Below are 22,728 nucleotides of genomic sequence, written 5' to 3' on the forward strand. Positions count from 1 at the left end.
ATACACCATGGAATATTATGCAGCCATCAAAAGGAATGAAATCTTGCCATTTGCAATGACATGGATGGAACTGGAGGGTATTATGCTGAGCGAAATAAATCAATCAGAGAAAGATATGTATCATATTATCTCACTGATAAGAGGAATTCTTAATCTCAGGAAACAAAGTGAGTGTTGCTGGAGTGGTAGGGGTGGGAAGGATGGGGTGGCTCGGTGAAAGACATTGGGGGAGGGTATGTGCTTTGGTGAGCGCTGTGAATTGTGTAGGACTGTTGAATCACAGACTTGTGCCTCTGAAACAAATAATACATTATATGTTAAAAAAAAAAAGAGGAAGATAGTAGGAAGGGAAAAATGAAGGGGGGGAATCGGAGGGGTGATGAACCATGACAGACTATGGACTCTGAAAAACAAACTGAGGGGAGGGGGGGGGGGGATGGGTTAGCCTGGTATTGGGTATTAAAGAGGGCACATATTGAATGGAGCACTGGGTGTTATATGCAAACAATGAATCATGGAACACTACATCAAAAACTAATGATGTAATGTATGGTGATTAACATAACATAATTAAATAAAATAAAAAAAGACAGAATGATGGAGTTTTTAAATGTATATATATATTATTACCAATTCAATGAAGAACCAATATAATGAGACTAAAATTTTTCAGCTCATTGTAGTAAAATTGACAAAATTATAAGATATTTAAAAAATAATAATAATAAAAGTTTTATAATAAGGAAGGGAAAACAGGGCCTATCTTGGAGTTGACAACTGCATTGCTTTTTATAACAGGCTGGTTTTTGCTACTTGACAGAGAAGAGGTAAGTAACCAAGACTTCCCTAGAGCCTAGGCTTAAGCTGTCACTGATTTTTTTGTGTCTGAGTCGTGATAATACCATCTAGAAATAAAATTTTGTCACATTTCTTTGGTTTAGTTGTTTGTTTTTATGCCAGTAACACACTGGGTTTTTTTTATTATTTTATTTTATTTTATTATGTTAGTCACCATGCTATACTGTTTTGATTACTGTAGATTTGTAGTAAGTTTTGAAACCAGTAAGCATGAAACCTCCAACTTTGTTCTTCTTTTTCAAGATTGTTTTGGCTATTTGGGATCACTTGAGATTTCATATGAATTTCAGGATGGATTTTTTTCTGTTTCTGCAAAAAGACATCATTTGGATTTTGATAGGGATTTCAGTGAATCTTTAGATTGCTTTGGGTAGTATTCACAACAAGACGTAGTTCCTTGATACCCACACTTAAAAGAGCCTGATGTATAAATCAGAATGACTGTTAGTTGTCAGCCTTGAGGACTGTCAGGGTAGGGCTTACTAAGCCATGTATTTTCTACACAGGAAAATTATCCAAAAAGAGAAATGATAACCAGAAATCTGTTGGAGAGTACAGATTCCTGGTGGGGGGGTACATTTTGTTATTATAGTAAAATATACATTACATAAAATTTACAACTTTATACCATCCATCTCCAGAACTCTTTTCATCTTCTGGAACTCAGACTCTATATTCATAAAACACTAATTCCCCATTCACCGTTCACCCTTCTCCTTATCCCCTGGCAACCACCACTCTACTTTCTGTCTCTATAAGTTTAATTATTCTCAGTACCTTGTGTAAGTGGAATTACACTTTTGTGTCCAGCTTATTTCACTTAGCATAGTGTCCTCAAGGTTCATCCATGTGGAAATATGTGTCAGCATATCCTTCCTTGTTAAAGCTGAATAATATTCCCTCATATGTACATGCCACATTTTGTTTACACCTTCATCTGTCAATGGACGTTTATGTCATTTCTACCTTTTGGCAACTGAGAATAATGCTGTTATGTACATGGGTTTACAAATATCTCTTCTAGATCCTGTTTTCAATTCTTTTGAATATATACCCAGAAGTGGAATTGCTTTATCATATGGTAATTCTATCTTTAATTTTTCAAGGAACTGACATACTGTTTTCTACAGTGGTTGTACCAAATAGTCCCACCAGCAATGCACAAAGGCTCTGATTTCTCCACATTCATGCCAACATTTGTTTCTAAAGTGTTCGTTCATTTGTTTTGTTAATAATCATAATGGGAATGAAGCGGTATCTCATTGTGGTTTTGATTTTCATTTCCCTAATGATTAATGATATTGAGCAGCTTTTCATGTGCTTATTGGGTATTTGTGATCTTTGGAGAACTGCCTATTCAGGGCTTTGCCTATTTTTTAAATTGAGTTATTTTTTGTTGTTTGAATTAGTGTCCTCTGATGTACAAAAATTTTAATTTTGACAAAACCCAATTTATCTATTTTTTTCTTTTGTTGCCTGTGCTTTTGGTGTCACATTCAAGAAATCATTGCCAAATCTAATACCATCAAGCTTTTTCTCTATGTATTCCTCTAAGAGTTTTATAGTTTTAGCTCTTATGTTTAGATCTTTGATCCATTCTGAGTTAATTTTTGTATATGGTGCAAAGAAAGGGTCCAAAAGCATTCTTTTGCATGTGGATATCCAATTTTCCCAACACTATTTGTTGAAAAGACTGTCCTTTCAGAGGGGGAGACAAACCGTGAGAGACGATGGACTCTGAGAAACAAACTGAGGGTTCTAGAGGGGAGGGGATGGGGATGGGTTAGGCTGGTGATGGGTATTAAAGAGGGCATGTACTGAATGGAGCACTGGGTGTTATATGCAAACAATGAATCATGGAACACTACATCAAAAACTAATGATGTAATGTGTGGTGATTAACATAATTAAAAAAGAAAGAAAGAAAAGACTGTCTTTTCCCCATTGAATGGTCTTGGCATTCTTGTGAGAAATCATTTCACCATATATGTGAGGGTTTATTTCTGGGTTCTCTATTACATTTCATTTGTTTACTTGTTTTTGTTTTTATGCCAGTAACACACTGTTTTTTATTTTATTTTATTTATTTTATTTTATTTTATTTTTATTTTATTTATTTTATTTTATTTTATTATGTTAGTCACCAGGCTATACTGTTTTGATTACTGTAGATTTGTAGTAAGTTTTGAAACCAGTAAGTATGAAACCTCCAACTTTGTTCTTCTTTTTCAAGATTGTTTTGGCTATTTGGGATCACTTGAGATTTCATATGAATTTCAGGATGGATTTTTTTCCATTTCTGCCAAGAAAATCATTTGGATTTTGATAGGGATTTCAGTGAATCTTTAGATTGCTTTGGGTAGTATTCACAACAATATTGGGTCTTCTAATTCATAAATACAGTTTATCTTTCCACTTATTTGTGTCTTCTTTAATTACTTTCAGCAATGTTTTGTAGTTTTCAGTATAAAAGACCTTTGCCACAGGCTAAGTTTATCTCCAATTTTGATACTATTGTAAATGTAATTGTTTTCTTAATTTCCTTTTCATATTGTTCATTATTGGTGTATAGAAATGCAACTGATTTTTGTCCATGTGTTTTGTGTCCTGAAATTTTGCTGAATTCATTACTTATAATAGTGTGTGTGTGTGCCCGTGTGTGTGTATGTGTGTGTAATCTTTATGGTTTCTACATGTAAGAGTATATTATCTGTGAACAGAGATAATTTTACTTCTTCCTTTTCAATTTGGATATATTTTATTTCTTTTTCTTCTCTAATTGCTTTGGCTGGAACTTCCAATGCTATTCAAAATACTTAGTTGGATAGAAGGGCAAAAGTTAACATCCTCGTCTTGTTCCCGATCTTAGAGGATAAACTTTCAGTCTTTCACCATTGGGTAAGATGCTACCATTGAGTACAGTGTGGGTTTTTTATATATGGCCTTTATTGTGTTGAAGTACTTTCCTTCTATTCCTACTCTGTTGTGTATTTTTATCATGAAAGAATGTTAAATTTGACCAGTGCTTTTTCTGCATCAATTGATATAACCATTTTTTCCTTTATTCTGTTAATTTTGTCTGATAGTGATTGATATTTTGTATATTGAACTATCCTTGCATTCCAGGAATAAATCCCTCTTGGTCATCATGTAATCTTCTTAACATGTGGAATTCTCACTAGGATTTTGTTGAGTTTTGCATCAATAGTCATCAGGGATATTGGTCTCTAGTTTTCTTTTCTTTTTATGTCTTTATCTAACTTGGGTATCAGGGTAATGCTGGCCACACAGAATGATTTAGGAAGTGGTCCCTCCTCTTCAATTAGTTTTGGAAGAGTTTGAGAAGGATTGGTATTAATTCTTTACAGGTTTGGTAGAATTCACCAGCGAAGCTATCTGGTCCAAGGCTTTTCTTTGTTGGGAGGTTTCTGGTTACTGATTTAATCTCCTTAGTAGTTATAGGTCTATTCAGATTTTCTATTTCTTCATGATTTATTCTTGGTGAAGAAGAGCTACTTTGATAGCTTCACTGAAGTATGGCATTTATAATTATGATTACCCATTATTGAGCACTATTAATGGACTAGGCATGGTGCTAAGTGCCTTACATGGATTAGATAATTTGATCCTTGTATCCTTTTACAATGTTAGTTCCTGATAATCCCAATCACTCTTCTGCTCAAAACCTTCCAGTGGCTCCCCCCTTCCCTAATATTAAAAGTCAGGTCTTCACAGGGGCCTGTAGGCCCCTATACAAAATATCCCCAATTACCTCTCAGAACTTATCTCCTATGGTTCATACTGAAGGGGAAACTGGGACTCAGTGGAGGTAAGCCTCTGAATAATTTCCACTCTAAGGGTAACGCTTTCAGCAGACTAGGAAGCTCAATTCAACCAGTCAAAGCATGACTTCCTTGGGCAGTGCAGAACTCATGCTACCAATAACTAAATACCTGCTTATTCTGCTCTCCTTGTCTAGGCTCCATGCCCATCCTTCCTCTTTTATTGGCACAGTCTTTGTTAAAACCTGGGATGATTTAATTAATTGGGTTTCAGCTTCCTTGGTTAGAATCACATTCCAGCCATGTTTTGTTGGAGCTATATCAAGGCCATGTTAATTGGAATTTGGTGTTGGAGAGACTTCTGAATACTGTTAATAAAAAAGCTCTTGGAGGTATTCGCCCTTATAGGAAACTGATCTCACTCAACAAATTTATTTTTATTTTCAATGTCTTAAAGTTGTCTTGAACTTGAGCCTTGAGAGTACCATCTGTAGAGGGCAGTGCTACTTAGAAGCATATTGTAAATTTGTGTGTAAACATCTATCACCCCTCATCTCACTCTTAACTCTGCATCCCCCTTATATAAGCATTACGGAGAGCAACTCTGCCAGGCTGAATTTCCATTTTCTGGTACAAACTAATTTTCCTGCATTTCTTTAAAATGAAATCTTTCCTTCCTTTTCTTATGGGCCTAAATAGAACAGAATTTTAGGCTACCTATTAAAAACAAATATCCTATTAAGGAAGATTTCTGCTAGACAGATGATTTGATATAAAAATGTGTTTTTTTCTTTTTTGTTTTGTTTTTTTAAAGATTTTGTTTATTTGACAGAAGAGACACAGCGAGAGAGGGAACACAAGCAGGGAGAGTGAGAGGGGGAGAAGCAGGCTTCCCGCGGTTCGGGGAGCCCGATGTGGGGCTTGATCCCAGGACCCTGGGACCATGACCTGAGCTGAAGGCAGATGCTTAATGACTGAGCCACCCAGGCGCCCCTAAAAATGTTTTTTAATAGAAAACAACTTATAAATCCATGGAAATATTAGTTTTCTAGTTCCCTTTCATGCTCCCTACCTCCCAACAAGGGGGATATGAGCTGGTGGGAATCCCACCTCATTCCTTTTAAGCCCTGACAATTTCTTAGGCTAGGTTTCTACTTTCAAAAGATGTTAAACATAGTGGCATGAGAGTGCATGATATACCCAGTGTACTTAGGAATTTTCCAATCCAGATATTCAGTTGCATCCCAACTGGAAAAAAAGATAGCTTCCTGGCTTCTCTTACAATGAAATAAAATAAATTATCCTCATAAAACCATTAAAATTTACATTGTACAGCTTTGACTATAGGACACCATCCATAAAAAACTATAGAGGATGGTAAAAATGCAAAGTTTTCAGAAAATTTAGAGCTGAGGAGCATATATATATTCCAAGCTAAGAAAAAGAAGTTGAGATATAATTTCATGAAATTTTAAAGCATCATTTTCAAGTGAGGTTACTCTGACATTCACAATTCAGATAAGAATGATAAATATTATCTAAGTAGGTGTTGATATGTTGGAGGGAGAGAAGTACAAAAGGAAGAGGTCAGCCCATTTTTGAGCAGCATCTATTTCTAGCTCGTCAGAGAGAATCTGGCAATCTGCCCATGACCTAGTTGATCCTTTGCCCTCATTTTCACAGGTGGTTAATAAAAGCAGGGTTTACTTTGTTCAGTCAGTGGCCTGGAGTGTCTAACCAAAGAACACCAAGAAGATTCCAATTCATTGACTAGACCCATTTTCCCCAAATACCTGCCTCTGTAGAGTTGGAATTTCCATTCTCTTGATTATATAACATGCAGTTGTACGTCAGTTTAAAAAATTCCACTATTCTAATCACTGGGGATGCTGGAAACTAAAATTTCTTATGTTCCAGGAGCCATAGGGGCTGGTTGAATGAATATGCTATATTAATCATGGTAAGATAGAGGTGTTTTTTTCCCCCCGGCCAACGACATGTGTTAACCTGATTTGAACTGCCTTTAGTTTAACACTCACAGTTCTTCCTTTCCAAAGAAAACAGAGCTCATTAACACTTTTTCTGATATAAGGTTGACATACTTGGTTTTGTAATTCTGTACCAGGGGAGGTGAGAGTTTGGGAATTTGGGAAATTAGAGGAAGGCAGTCTCCACAAAGAGCACAGGACTGCTATGGGAAGTATTTATGAATTTGTTGTGGGAAGTTGGTTTTGGGGGATCTGGTGTTCAGTTAAACAGAAAATGACAACTCAGGCAACTGTTAAAACCTAAATACATAGGCAAAATTTGGTTGTCCACAGAAAAAGAGAAACTTCCCCTCAAATAGGCCACCTGCAAGAGGAGAATCAGTTTCTGTAACTTAAAACACTGAATCTCAAAAAGATGTGCCATACATTATTTGTTACTAGTGGTAATTAATGTACTGCAATTTGCCAATTGTAAACTGACTTTAAATATTTTGTTTTTTTACATAAAACAATGCATAGTCTTATAAAAATTCAAACGAGATATACATACATTTGTAATTAGAGCTAATTCAAAGTTATCTCTTTTCTAAAAAATCACCCATATATGTTCAAGTAATCTTCACCAAAGGCACCAAGAATACACACTGGGTAAAATGCTCTCAAACAGCATCACATGATACAGAGTAATCATTCATGAGAGGAAGAGTCAATCAATGTGACAGATTTCGTTGTCTTACTTTAAGAAATTGCTACAGGCACTCCACCCTGATCAATCAGCTGCCATCAACTTCGGGGCAAGACCCTCAATCAGCAAAAAGATTATGACATGATGAAAGCTCAGATGATGGTTAGCATTTTTTAGCAATAAGGTATTTTTTAATTAAAGTATTCACATTGGTTTTGTTAGACATAATGCCATTTGGGCACTTTAAATAGACTACAGTGTAATGTAAATATAACTTTTGTTTGCACTAGGAAAAGAAAAAATTTGCTTGACTCAATTTATTGTGATATTTGCTCAATTGCAGTAGTCTGGAACTGAACCTGCAATATCTCTAAGGTATGCCTGTACATAAAACTTTTAAAAAGCTTCTGCATAGCAAAGGAAACACTCAATAAGATTAAGAGGCAACCTACAGACTGGGAGAAAATATTTGCAAACCATATATCTGATAAGGGGCTAATATCCAAAATATATAAGGAACTCAGACAACTCAATAGCAAAAACCAAATGACCCAATTAAAAGATGGGCAAAGGCCCTGTAAAGACATTTTTAAAAAGAAGATATAAAAATGGCTAATGGGTATATGAAAAAATGTTCAGTATTACTAATCATCAAGAAAATACAAATCAAAACCACAATGACATATCACTTCACATCTGTTAGGATGGCTATTATCAAAAAGCCAGAAGATAAGTGTTGGCAAGGATGTGGAGAAAAGGTAACACTCACAACTTACACATTGTTGATGGGAATGTCAATTGGTACAGCCATTAAGGAAAGCAGTATGGTGGTTTCTCAGAAAATTAAAAATAGAACTACCATATAATCCATATAATCTTACTTCTAGGTACATATCCAAAGGAAGTAAAGTCACTTTCTTGAAGAGATATTTGCACTCCCATGTTCACTGTGGCCTTAATCACAGTAGACAAGACATGGAAACAATCTAAGTGTCTTTCAGTGGATGAATGGATAAATAAAATGTGATTACACACACACACACACACACACACACACACACACACAGTGGAATATAATACAATGGAATCCTGTCATTTGTGACAACATAGAGAAACCTGGAGGACATATGTTAAGTGAAATAAGCCAGACACAGAAAACCAAATACTGTATGATCTCACTAATATGTGAAAGCTAAAAAAGTTGCCGTCATAGTAACAGTGGTTGTTGCCAAGGGCTGGGGATGGTGCTAGGAAAAGGGAGATGTTGGTCAAAGGGTGCAAACTTTCAGTTATGAGATGAGTAAGTTCTGGAGACCTAATGTAAGTACGGTGACTACAGTTAGTAACAACATATTGTATACCAGATCTCAAATATTCTTACCACAAAAAAGAGGTAATGATGTGAGACGAAGGATATGTTAACTAGGTAATCATTTCACAATGTATACATATAGAAAAAGATCATGTTTTATACCTGAAAGTTGCACAGTTTTTATTTGTCAATCATTCTTCAATATAGCTGGAAAATGTCCTCACTGATCTGCTTTCTGGTATAATAATTCAAGGGGGAAAGGAAGGAAGGCGGTGTTAGAGCTAGGCAGTTGCTGGACATCAGGAGGTACTGATTGTAAATAGTGGGTGTATGGGATGCTATTTAAGGAAGCGTTTGAATGGGAACATCCATGCATATACCCTGAGCCAGTAAGTCCTCTTCTTATCTGAGAATTGTTTTCCTTTCTGACTGAGCTGGGTGTTTCAGGAGAGACACACATGAAGCAGTGATGGAAGAAAAAAAACAACTGATTAGACTCCGGTACAGAGTGAGGCAGTGGCTCTTCCAGAAGGCTCTCATTCTCAGGCCCTTTCCTAGGATCAGGAGGTCTGTATCCAGGAAAGATTTTTCTTTTCACTGAGTTTCTGCCAGGACCCATCTGACCTGGATGCATAATACTTGAGTCTCTGCAGGGAGAAGTAACTTGGTGTAGTGGTGTTGCAAGTTATCCTGAGCTATTTTTACCATTCAAAATTGTCTAGTAAACATTGGTATCCTCCAACTTTAAGAGGCAGGTAGGGGCTATATGTGTACCCACTCACAACTTGCTCCCCAGTGATACGTTGCAATAAAGAAAGCCTCACATGAATTCTGCCACAGGTACAAATGTTTGTTGGCAAGCAGGCCAAAAAAGGGCATATTCCCTGATCCTATATGCTGAAAGAAGTTCCCCAGCTTCTGTCCTTTGACATAGTGGCCCCTTGCATGACTAACATAATGTATAGGAATGCAACAATATTCTAATGACAAAACCAACAAACCTTCTATTCAGATGGGATGAAGGTGCACTCTGCTAATGAGAGTCCAGGGCCAAATGGAGTTCAAGATCCAGGATGCTACTATAAAGGAGTTGGAATATGCCAACACTCTTATATTTAATTTTGACAAGGCAAAAATGCTGATCAGTTACATATCTTGAATACCATTCATTTCACAAATGCAAAATGATTTCCAAAATCTCTTATTCTACGTAGTGGATCCTCTTGTTCAGATTTAGCTAACCTCATTTTAAGTACTTGGTGTAGCTGCCTCTGGATACAGACTCCTGATTAGAGTCCTTCAAATACTAACCACCTCGAAGCATCAACTCCAAAAGTTGGTTTGCTCTCAAGAAAGAACAAGGAAAAATGTGCTCAAATTTGGCCTTTGGACATTTGTTGGGTGTGGATGGGATGCTTGGTGCTGCTGTAACCATCTTGTGGGCAGGAGAGGACAAACCTATAAATAAAAGCAAATAATCTAGAGATGGCAGAGCAGGAAGGCAAGAAAGCGTCTGGGTTTTTGAGGATGCCATGGAGCTACTTCAAGTGCAACTAACTATAGGTACTACAGTAAGGGTATACTCAAAGTGTTTATGCTGAGGTTATTTTAAAATAATAACAAACTGTTTGAATAAGGGTGATTGGACCTACCTATCCCTGAGAAATCTCCAGGTGGACTGACAGCCATCTCAAATTCAATGTGTACAAAAATTATCTTTCCCCCTAAACCTACTCTGCATATTGCTTAGGATGCTTATACCCGCAAGAGATGAAAACTCTACTTAAATTTAGACAATATGGAAATGTATTATTTCACTTAAGAACAAGCCCCAAGGTAGGGTGACTTCAGGGTTGATTGATTCAACAGTTCAATGAAGCCATCGAGCATCTAGATTCTTCCACCTCTCTTCTCGGCCATCCATAATATTGGTTTCACCCTACAAGTGATTCCCTTTGTGGTTATAAAATGACTACCAATAGCAGCTGGGCCATGTGCTTCCTCCATTCCCCCATTACCCTCCACACACTTTGGATATTTCCTGCTCATTCTGCTACTGCTCTGTCCCCTCCTCTGTCCCCCTTTTCTGACACCATCCTCCACACCCTGCTCCAGGTTGGTGCCCTGTCCTGGGCTAGCCTGGCACTTATTAAGAGAAGTGTTTACCTCAATTAAAGCACTTATTAAACTGTGCCATGTTTATGTGTCTGACTCTCCATCAGGCTGTGAAGAACTTGAGGGCAAGGGCTGTATCTTTTTTTCTTTTTATTTATTATGAGTAGCACCTAGAACAGTACTTGGAACATAGAAGATGAGTCAATAAAATCAAAATTAGGAGAGGGTTTATGTTACATGAGTTCTTCATATATCTTTATCACGGGAACATTGTTTAGCATTGCCAATACATTTGTGATCCATTTATCATTTTAGAAATTGGTAGAAATAATTTAAGACTACACCAGGGAGTAGGGTCCAAGATGTTTCCCCTTGAAGAATGAGCTGTTTATTACTCAGGTTTGAGACAAAAGACCCAGACAAATTTATTTTGAAGCCAGAGGAAGTTTCCTTTTAACTGTCCTTGTAGTCCAATGTTTGGACCTCTCAGTGAATTTCTCACATGGCAAAGAATGAGCCACTTTATGCTTCTGTTTTCCTACTTACACAATGAGGATAATGAGAGCTTTTATGATTCTAGTAGTAGATTGGAAAGAATGACTATTTATACAGAACTTTAAGCATTATAGGAGAAAATATAGGATATTAATAACAAAAAAAATGATACCATTAAAATGAGAGAAGAGAACAAAACAAAGGGATACATTCACCTCATTACTCTGTGTGACTTTAATAGCATGTGGAGAAGTATACAGATAATACTGTTCACATTAATAAGACACCAAAGTGGGGCGCCTGGGTAGCTCAGTCGTTAAGCATCTGCCTTCGGCTTGGGTCATGGTCCCAGGGTCCTGGGATCGAGCCCCGCATCGGGCTCCCTGCTCAGCGGGGAGTCTGCTTCTCCCTCTCCCACTCCCCCTGCTTGTGTTCCCCTTGCTGTCTCTCTGTCAAATAAACGAATAAAATGTTAAAAAAAAAAAAAGACACCAAACTATACTAAAGACATTGCTAAGAATGGCCTAAATTTTTTTTCCCTAGTTCTGGCTTTACAATGCTTTTGGCTAAAAAAAAACAACAACAACAAAAAAAACACTTTTTTTTTTGTGATTTGCAGAGAATCCAATATCTAAAGACATTTTTAGTTAATCTGGTTTAAGTATCAAGCACATTATTTTGTACTTAATGGGTTAATTTCTAAATCTGAAATGAAAGCTCATGATTTATGTGTTACTGTTGATTTAGAGAGTGTTAAAGGAGAAAAAAAGTAATTCAATTTAATGAGGAACAAATAATTTCAAATAACATGTTTGGCAGGTTATTTCTTCTGTACTTTCAGTAATCAGTGTGAAATCTAACTTTGAAGCTTTAAAGTCTTCATTCAGTCCTCAGTTCAACAGACCTTAATGAGGGCCTGACACACACTGTGTTAGGTGCGGGCATGCCATGAAGATCCCAGTGCTAGGCTTGCCTTTAAGTTGCTTGCCATTAGGACAGGAGTCAGGCAAATCCACAGCTGCGGAATGAGGTGATAAATGCCAAAATGGCATTAGTAGTTATTTCTGTGGCTTATTGTTAAAAACATTTATACAATTATACACACTTTCTTTCCCATCTAATGAACTTTCCATATACCTTAATTTGATCATGTATCAATTTCTCATAATCACTGTCATATTTTTCCCATTTTGCTCTCTCCTCACTCCCCCTTCCACACTGTCCTTTATCATTCTTATTTCCTTTTCTTCTAATAATTATGTTTCGGCATTTCTGCTGTCACAGAGAATCTCTGTCTCTACGGTCACTCATGCATTCATTCATTCATTTATTCACCTTTGTTGTGCCAGGGACTCCTTCAGTTCTGGGAAAAAAAATAAGTAAGACTTATTTCCTTCTCTCTCTCTTTTTTAAAAGATTTTATTTATTCATTTGAGACAGAGAGATACAGAGAGAGAGCATGAGCAGGGAAGAGGCAGAGGGAGAGAGAGAAGCAGACTCTCTGCTGAGCCGGGAGCCCGACGTGGGGCTCAATCCCAGGACCTGGAGATCATGACCTGAGCCAAACGCAGATACTTAAGCAGCTGAGCTACCCAGGCGCCCCTTATTTCCTTCTTTTGAGGGGCTTGCCATCTGGCTGAAAGAGACAGAAATAACCCCTAAGAACAGAGGTGCCATTATAGGAATCTGGAGCACTAAGAAGGTAGGCAATGACTCAATGCTACACAAGAGCAGGGTCTCAAAGCTGAGAAAGTGTTCATCAGGTGAAAAAGGCAGAGGCATTTTCAACAGCAGGTGACCAAGAACCTGACTCTGACTGGCTTAAACAGAAGATCACATCTTAACTCACAGAACTAGAAGACCACAGGTCAGTTGCCTTCATAGACAGAGTCATGAAAAGACAGTGTACTCTGGTGACACATGCAGGCTCTTAAGCAGACCCTCTCTCAGTGCCACAGCCCACTTAGCACCCTGGGGCATATTACCCTATCTCAAAATAGATGGCTAGATTTTTTTTCAATGAAACTTTTATTAACAAGTTAAGGGAGACTGGAATCCATCAAAATCCTAGAGGAGAACACAGACAGCAACCTCGTTGACCTCAACCGCAGCAACTTCTTGCTAGACACGTCTCCAGAGGCAAGGGAAACAAAAGCAAAAATAAACTATTGGGACTTTATCAGGATAAAAAGCATTTGCACAGCAAAGAAACAATCAACAAAACTAAAAAGCAACCTATGGAACGGGAGAAGATATTTGCAAATGACATATCAGATAAAGGGCTAGTATCCAATATCTGTAAAGAACTTATCAAACTCAACACCCAAAAAACAAAAAATCCAATCAAGAAATGGGCAGAAGACATGAAAATTTCTCCAAAGAAGACATATAAATGGTTAACAGACATATGAAAAAATGCTCAACATCATTCAGCATTAGGGAAATATAAATCAAAATCACAATGAAATACCACCTCACACCAGTCAGGATGGTGAAATTAACAACTCAGGAAACAACAGATATTGGCAAGGATGTGGAGAAAGGGGAACCCTCCTACACTGTTGGTGGGAAAGCAAACTGCTGCAGTCACTCTGGAAAACAGTATGAAAGTTCCTCAAAAATTAAAAACAGAACTACCCTATGACCCAGCAATTGCACTACTAGGTATTTACCTAAAGGATACAAAAATAGCGATTTGAAGGGGCACATGCACCCCAATGTCCACAATAGCTAAAATAAAGAAAGAGCCCAGATGTCCATCAGCAGATGAATGGGTAAAGAAGATATGGTACATATAACATCAAAAAGAATGAAATCTTGCCATTTGCAACAATTTGATTGGAACTAGAGGGTATTATGCTAAGTGAAATAAGTCAAAGACAAATACCATATGATTTCACTCATATGTGGAATTTAAGAAACAAAATAGATGAACATAGGGGAAGGGAAGGAAAAATAAGATAAAAACAGGGCAGGAGGCAAACCATAAGAGACGCTTAACTCTAAGAAACTGCAGGTTGCTAGAGTGGCGGTGGGTGGGGGTATTGGGTAGTTGGGTGATGGGTATTAAGGAGGGTACTTGTAATGAGCACTGGGTGTTATATGCAACTGATGAGTCACTAAATTCTACCCCTGAAACTAATAATACACTATACATTAACTAAATTGAATTTAAGTAAAAAATTAAAAAATTTTTAAAAAGTTAAGGGAAATGAGACAAATATAGACTGTTGAAATGAATGTTTAGAGAGCATAGATTTTCTCTTTTAATCCATTTGCAGGCGCTATTTTTTGTTTTTCTTCAGCTAACCTTAGAATGCATGTCAACAGCTCCAGCATCCCAGCCCAGACTTTTAACTTTGGATAAAAGTTTTTGTATTGCTCAATTCCTCAGGGACCTGCCTGCTAACATGTCCTACAGAGGGACCCCAAGCCCAGCATCTAGGGCCAGCTGTGTGTCATTCCACTCCTACTCCTTGCAGACACTCTTAGAGAGGCATCATCACTAGCCTATTTCCTAAATGCCTGCTCAGCTTCAGGCTTTTGAAACAAAATATTCTTGTCCCAGGCTAGTTTTAAAAACCATGTTTGCTTGAGATATTCACTAGCCAATTGTTCTGGCCAGCTCTTCACTTTAGAAAGAGTTTCTGTACCTTTCATGCTTTTGAGTGGTACCATCTCTCTTGCTTGATCATCTGAATTATATTCATTTCCTCCAGAGGCCAAAAGTGAAACCTCTCTTCTCAAGTTCCAGAGGCTCCTTGTTGAATGACCTACTAGGTTATTTATTCTTGAGGGATCTTCCAACGTGTGGCTCACTTTCAGAACACAGATGGTTGACAAATCCCAAATTAAGGTTGACCAGCTCTCCCGAGCACAGCATTAGCATTGTTACCACTGTTTTTTAATTGTTTTATATAGACAGGTCCCAAACCAGACATAATTCCCATCCATTCACTTCTTTTTCCAACAAATAGGTAAGCACATAAAAGGTGATCAGCACTATTCTGATAACTGGATATCCATCCGGTTGTGAAGAAGACAGCCTTTGTAGAGTTTCTAGTCTACAGAGGAAGGTAGAAAATAAATAAGATAAATTAGCAAGCTAAGGAAAGGATATAAAGTGTTGAAGTGGGGGCAGACATTTTGAAGAGGGTGGTTAGAAATTCTCTCTCTCTCTTACTTTGTGCTGATGGCTGTCTTAATCCCTTCAAGCTGCTATAATAAAATACCAGAGACTAGGTAGCTTATAAAACAAAAATTTATTTCTCACAGTTATGGAGGCTGGAAGTTCAGGGTGGCAGCATGGTCTGTGAGGGCCTCCTTCCCACCCACAGGCTTCTTGCTGTGTCTTCATATGGAGGGAGGAGCAAGGGAGCTCTCTGGAGTCTTCTTAATAAAGGTATTAATCCCATTCATAAGGACTCCATCTTCATGGCTTAATCACTTCCCAAAGGCCCCACCTCCAAACACCATCACATTGGGGATTAGGCCTCAACATATACATTTTGGGGGGTGGGGGCCCACCCACAAGAATTCAGTGTATAGCAATACCAATTTTATGGTTGTTGCTTACTGTTCATGCTCTTGTTTAATTGATGAATAGTTTGATCCCTTTTTCTGTCCCAGGTGTTGTCAACCGTGCTGGCATCTAGATCATTTGGGGAATTTTAAAAGTTACTAAAACTAATACTGATACTCTGAGAAATTTAAATTTAGTTGATCAGAGTTGGGACTATTGCATCAGTATTTAAAAGCTCTCTCCAGGAATTCTAATGTGCGACTGAGTTTGGGAACAACTGCTCTACCTCATGGAGACTGAAGAATCTGTGAAAGCCAGAATCTAAGAATTGGCGGATAGCATATCTGTGAAATAAGCAATGAAAAACAAACAAACAAACAATCAACATCATGCAACAGCTTCTTTATGTTTTGTACCCTCAACGTGTCCTAAGATCCTTAAAGTAGACAATGCAAGGTTTCAAGGATTCTTGGTAATTTCTCTGTAAAGTGAATGGCAGAACAGAACAAAGAAGGGGGAAGGAAGTTTCTGTGATGTGTTAAGTGTTTTAAAATGACTGTTACACACTCAGTAAGGCATGCCTTGTCAAATCACCTTTTAAACTTAAAACAAAAATTGACTTTTTTGCACTTTATGTAGACTTATTTTTCACTCTTACCCTGTAAATAGAATCAATGGCATCCTTCAAATATTAGGCTCAACAGCACAGTTATGTATTAGGCGACTAACTGGAAATCTTTCAAAACTCACCTTCAAGTTCCACAATTTGCCTCTCTAAGAAAGAAGGAGCCAGAGAGGACAGAGCAGAAAAGCAGAAAGAATCTGGGGCCCCAGATATTACTGAACCATCCTATGACAGCTGTGCCTTTGGAGCTGATATATTCCATTTTGTTTAAGCCAATTAGTTGAGTTAGGGTAATTTTCAGCTAAAAGTGTCATATCTGATCCAGAAGGACACATTGTTTCCATTTTACAGACAGAATACTATGGCTAAACTGGGTTAAATAACTTGCTAAAATCAGAGAATTTTGTTTTAATAATGCAAAGGAATCTTACTTCTTTATGAGTGATGTGTACATGTCTTCTTTATGAAATCTTCTGTAAGAATACGAGCCCCTGATAATCATCTCCTTTATTAAAACTCAATGGTAGGTAGTATCTGCACTATACCTGCTAGCATTCAGTTCTACACTGGGTCATATTATTCATTATTGCTTTTCCAAGGTTCATCTTTGTCCCTGACTAGAAAATAAGCTCTTTGAAGGCAAGTCCATAGCTCCTATGGCCTGGCACAGCACGGAGTACACAACAAATGCTTAATAGAGATAAGAAAAAGTGATTGACACAGGACTGAGTTTGGGCCCTACTGACACATTAATCATCTAATTTTATGAGGATAATATAAGTAATTTAAAACTCTCTGTGCAGTCTTTTTCCCTCTTAAGGGAGGCTGCCATAAATTCATGCTGTATGTGATTAGTAATAAAATTATAACAACAGAATAAGGAAAAGAAGTGTGGGTGAGCTTTATCCTTTCTTCTATGGAACTAGTTCCAACCAAATTATTTCAACTAGAAAGCTTGCTGTTTTTCCTTTATCTCTGGATGTTATCAGGGAAAAAACTGCCTGCTTTAAGAAATCCTCAATGGTAAAATTTTTTCTATGGTTGTGGAGATTTTTCCCTGTGGTTTTCACTCCATGACACAGCATTTTTGAGGTCTTATTTACATACCACTCTCTCCCTGCAGAGGTCACTGAACAGTAGTTTCTTATATCCCAAGGATTCTCTCAATTTCTTGATCTTCATCAGGGCAATTTTGGATTTGCCCTATCTGGCTTATTCAGTAGTGTATATATCAGGGTTCTCCAGAGAAACAGAACCAACAGGGGTGTGTGTGTGTGGGGGATGTGTGTGTGTGTGTACGAGTGCATGTGTGTTGTATTTATATATCTATCTCAACACCTTTCTATCCATCCATGTAGCTATGTATGTTATCTATTTATGCATCTCTCTCTCATATATCCATTGATCATCTATCTATCTATATAGAGACAAATTTTAATGAATCGGCTTACAAATTTGTGGGGAACGTACAAATCTGAAATCCACAGGACAGGCCAGCAGGCTAGAAACTCAGGCAGGACTTGCTGCAGGCTTGAGGCAGAATGCCTTTTTCTTCAGGAAACCTTAGTCTTTGCTATTAAGGCCTTTAAAATATTGGATGAGGCCTGCTTACCCTCCCAAGAATAATCTCCTTTACTGTCAGCTGATTGTAGATGTCAAGTGTATCTACAAAATATCCATGCAGCCACAGCTGGATTAGTGCTTGATTAAAGGTCTGGGGGCCATCTTAACCAAGTTAACACGTAAGACTATCAAAAAGAGTTTGATAAAGATAAAAACATCATGGGGGCGCCTGGGTGGCTCAGTCAGTTAAGCATCTGCCTTTGGCTCAGGTTGTGATCCTGGGGTCCTGGGATCGAGCCCCATGCCGGACTCCCTGCTCAGCAAGGAGTCTGCTTCTCCCTCCGCCCTCTGTCTCTTTCTCCACGCTCTCTCTCTCAAATAAATAAATAAAATCTTTTAAAAAAGAGAGAGGAAAAACAGCATGGAATGGATAGAAAAGAAATTGGTGGAATGCTTCCTGGAGAAAGCAGGAATGGATTGGATGGGTTTCCATTGAGGTTGACGCTGTAGCACTGAGACTACAGAGCCTTGCTTTGGGGATCTCTGAGTTCCTTTTATTCCATTGCTGGTAACTTTGCTCTCCTAGACTCAACAATGCCCTTTTACCTAGTGTCACCCATTCTTGCTCAAAAGAGATTTTTCTAGGACCGCTAAACCATTTTAAGCTTAATTTAGACCGTGTTTGGTGTTAAATGCTCCTTAGAAGTGTCAAGTCACCAAACCTATATTATTTGCTGACTTTGTTCAAATGGTCAGTTTCCCAGTTTCTATTCCTCTAAAACATGCTTTCCCCTGACAGTGAAAATGTTGGCAGATTAAACTGTCATAAAACAGCAGAGGTGACCTCAGCTTGTTTACTCACTACATCGTGTCATTAGGAATTTAATCCAACCTTTGGTGTTAAGAAATATTTTTCATTTTTTTCTAGATCTGCATTTCATCTTTGACTGAATAACTTTCCAAGGAAAGAAGTTCATAATTTTCAGTATCTAATGGATTTCTAAAAGGAAAATAAAATAACCCACATGGTTGCAGACACATAGATGTGCTCTATCTGGCATGGTGCACTTGCATCTTAGTGGAAGAAACCCGAACTCAAATGATTAAAGAAAGTACAGCTTTTATTACCGAAAAGTCTGGAGTAGGGCAAGCTTTGCAATGGCTTGATACATTCGCTCAAAGGTGCACCAAAGACCAGCTCTTTGCATGTCACCTCTCTGCTTTTCAGTGTCATTTTGTTTTAAAGGCTGGCTCCTCCACAATCACCACGTGGCTGCCAGGGCTTCAGGCTTTCACATCCTCATTTAGCTGGAGAGACAGAGAGACAGTGGAAGGAGGAGTATTTCTTTTCCACCAGAAAACAAGTCTTGGACTTTTGTTACCCTGATGTCCAAAGAAAGAGAGAGAACTACTCTGCCTGGCTGGGCAGGCTACTCCTACCCCTGGGGCTGGCTGCGAGGCCATCCTATTCACAGCATGTGGCTGGTCATCAGAGGAGCGGCACAATGAATTCAGGGGAGGCTCAACGTCCTATACATACATATATCTCAGAAATTACTTGGATTCACCATTCCTTTAATAGCTTTGATATGAAAAATTTGTTAGTTGAATTCAAGGTTACTTTTCTCAGTCATTACATACCTTACATTTTGTATGTATCAGGAGACTGCTGAACATTTGGAAAACAACTCACAAAATACTTTCTTTGGTATTCAAAATGGAAAAGTTGAGTGTACCTTTTTCTTGAGAAGCAGTAAAATTTCTCCTTATCATTTTTTTCTCTCCTTGTCATTTACGAGTATGTGTGAAGAAAAAAACTGGAATAAACTAAAAAGTCAGTCGTTTACATATTTATTCTTATCCCTTCATTCCATTCCTTTCCTCTCATTTTCCTTTCATCCATCCACACAATAAATGTAACACGGCTGTAAGGAGAACTAAAAACGCATTCTATTTTACCGGTAATAAGTACTGAATAATCACAGTGGCCCTCCATGGTAAATGTAAAAGTTCCTTCTATACGCTGCGACTCCTGCCGAAGCATCAACAAGTCTGAGGAAGACCTGCCCACAACTGAGGTGTGGGCATCAGGAGGAGAACTTACTTTGTAATGGAATTCCATGTTTTCACTATAATGGGGTTGTAGACTCCCATTCCCAGCTTCTAGTTTCTGTCACCAGCCTCATTAGGAGCAAAGAGTAGAGCCTGATTTATTAGCAAAAGGGTAATCATAAAAACTTCACGTATGTGTCAGTGTGCGTGTGTTTGTGTGTCAGTGTGCGTGCGTGTGTGTGCGTGTGTGTATTTGTGTGCCTGCATGCACTGGCATCTGTTACCATTCTTTTCATTGCTACCCTTTTGGTAATGTCACAAGTAGCTTTTGAACTAGAGTCAGTTTTGTACTTTGGGAGCACTTATACTTTATTAGACTGATAAAAAAAATTGCCTGTTCTAACAATTTTCTTTTATCAAATATTCTTTGAATGGCCAAGTTTGCATGAGTCTTATCCATCCCATCTTAAAATCGTCAGCAGGTACCGTCACACACAAGGAGGTCCCACAACACATGATGAGGTTATATAACATGACACAAATCGAGTTCCCCTGGAGCTGGATGTTCATCTCCTATATCAAACTCTTATTACTAACAACCAAGGTTTACTAGAAGCTATATGTCTTTGTATCTGAACTTGTCCCTGGAGAGGAAGTAAAACTCTTGTCTGAAACTTTTGTAAGTTTTGTAAGGGAGAGGGAAACCTTGGAGTATAAAGCTGGGTCTGTTTCAGGCACTCTGTTCTTCCAGGGGCCCAGGGCCAGGGTGGTTTAGAGGGCCATCTCTGAAGAGATGAGTGAAGAGCAAAAGGAAAGAAACTCTGACATCATGGAGATTGAATGGGCAGTAAGTTCAGTCCCTTTTTCCAGGCATCACTTTCCAGGCTACAGCAAAAACAGGAAGGAAGGATGCCCTCTCAGACCAGAGTGAATGGGTCTGTGTCTGCAGGAGTCAACTGCATTAGCAGATGGGATAGCGGGAAACCTGCAGCCTGGGAATGACATCAGCCTGAAAATGGAAAAATCCACTGTGGTCCTGTAAATATTAAAATAGGGAGACTGGTGAGTATTTAAAAAAAACATTTGGAACCCAGAGCAAGAGATGTTGTGGATTAAATCTCTCTTCTAATTCCTTTCACTGTTTTTGTAACCTATCTTCCCAGACACTGCGGAAAAGCTTTCTGGTCTTGTGAAACAAGTCTTTACCTTCTCTGGAGGTGGAGGTGGGAGCACCGGGCAGGTAGACTTCAGTCTAGGTATGTTATAACCTTCTCTGAAGAACCTGGCACTTCCTTGCCCTCTTGTCCTTGCAGCTCTCAGAGCCACAGATCAGGGCATAGAGACACGCAGGGACAACTCTGGCGGTATCTGGGATGGTCTAGAGACTACCAATGTCCTAGGACTTTCCACAGTTTTTCAAAGGCTTAGCATATCAAGTCACTCCACTTGACTTGCTTCCCTTAAGACCTGCTCAATGCTTAATACCCCAGACCTGCCCAGACTTTCTTTTTCACTGATGGTTTCCCAGCCTTGACTAGTAAGAGCAAAAAGAGATGCAGAAGACAAGTTGTCTATCATAGCATGCTCAGCCCCTTGCAGGACAAGGGCCATGTATCAGAAATTATATAAAAACTGAACAGTTTCCCAAAATGTCCTCTAGTTTTAAACACAAAGAGAGTTTCTTTAAAAAATCCTCATTTATGGGTTTGCTTTGGAACATTCTCTTGGGAAGACTCGGGGGTGGTGGAGTCTTTGTGTTCAGCTTCAACCTTTCCCCAGAGATCATAATGAGGAAGGAAGGGAGCAGATGTGCACATCCCATCTGCCCAGCTGAGGCCAGTCATCTTCCTCCTTCTCATTACCTAGCGGATGTCCAACGGCATGGGGCCCATCCCTTAGCAGATGTGCTGATACAGAAATAATGCATTAGGCAGATCTGTTCCTAATATTTGCAGGACTGGAGCTACAGTAAAAAAGAGCCTGAGGCCAAGCTCCCTCTTTGTGCCACCCCTGATTCTGCCTTGTACCTTGAAGGGCCACTAGCACATGCATTTGTACTCCTCAGCCTGCAGGTCCTAATGCTGTCCCATCCTTCCCCAAAGAGTCACCCTCTGAACCCTCTTTCTGACTAGAGATGTACACACCTGCCATGTGGTCCTTCATTACTACAGACTTGAGGAAGAAGGTTCCACCTAGGATGGTCTAGTCAGGGAATTCCTGGGTGCCAAGAACCTGCACCATGATCTAGAAGGGGAGAGGCGCTGAGTGGGCACATCTCCTGGCCCAGGACTCCTTGACCAGAATTCTCTAGAGCAAAATGCTGCAGGCAGAGACCCTGGATGCCTGGGTCCAAGGGCTAGATTCAGGGTCCTCTGAATTCAATGATTCCTCCCATGACACATTCAGTTTCATGATATCCTTGGGACAATATCAGCAAAAGTCATATGCTGTGTTTGTACTTTTCATAGACTTGAATGTTGTCATCTTTGATAGCTTTATAGAGCTTTAAAAGCGCTTTTCCAGGGAATCCATTTTTTATGGATTTTTTAAAAAAAAAGTTTAGGTCTTTCCATTATGATACAGTAGCCTTGGTTTCCACTGTTGGTTCACAACCTTAGGAGCTCCCCAAGTGAAATCCAAAACTGGTCCCCATACATAGAGAGCATGGAGAGACAGAAGAAAGAGGCGGACAACTTCAGATTGGTAGTTGGCTGTTTTAATAAGCAAGGGA

The 22,728-nt window shown here is 38.7% G+C and overlaps 1 protein-coding gene and 1 long non-coding RNA gene across 2 annotated transcripts in view; one reads left to right on the forward strand and one right to left on the reverse strand.

Annotated features, from left to right (window-relative positions):
• Window positions 1-22,728, forward strand: part of FAM107B (family with sequence similarity 107 member B) — a 228,164-nt gene that overhangs the window by 7,151 nt on the left and 198,285 nt on the right. The gene's annotated exons all lie outside the window — the stretch shown is intronic.
• Window positions 13,598-22,728, reverse strand: part of LOC141370484 (uncharacterized) — a 52,530-nt gene continuing 43,399 nt past the window's right edge. The window contains exons 3-4 of the long non-coding RNA XR_012374541.1: window positions 19,074-19,253; window positions 13,598-15,299 (exon numbers count right to left, since the gene is read on the reverse strand). This is a non-coding gene — a long non-coding RNA (uncharacterized lncRNA). The remainder of the gene's footprint in view (window positions 15,300-19,073; window positions 19,254-22,728) is intronic.

Source organism: Callorhinus ursinus, unplaced genomic scaffold, assembly GCF_003265705.2.
Source record: "Callorhinus ursinus isolate GAN/ISIS: 27379988/994484 unplaced genomic scaffold, GSC_fseal_2.0 scaffold36, whole genome shotgun sequence".
Lineage (NCBI taxonomy): Eukaryota > Metazoa > Chordata > Mammalia > Carnivora > Otariidae > Callorhinus > Callorhinus ursinus.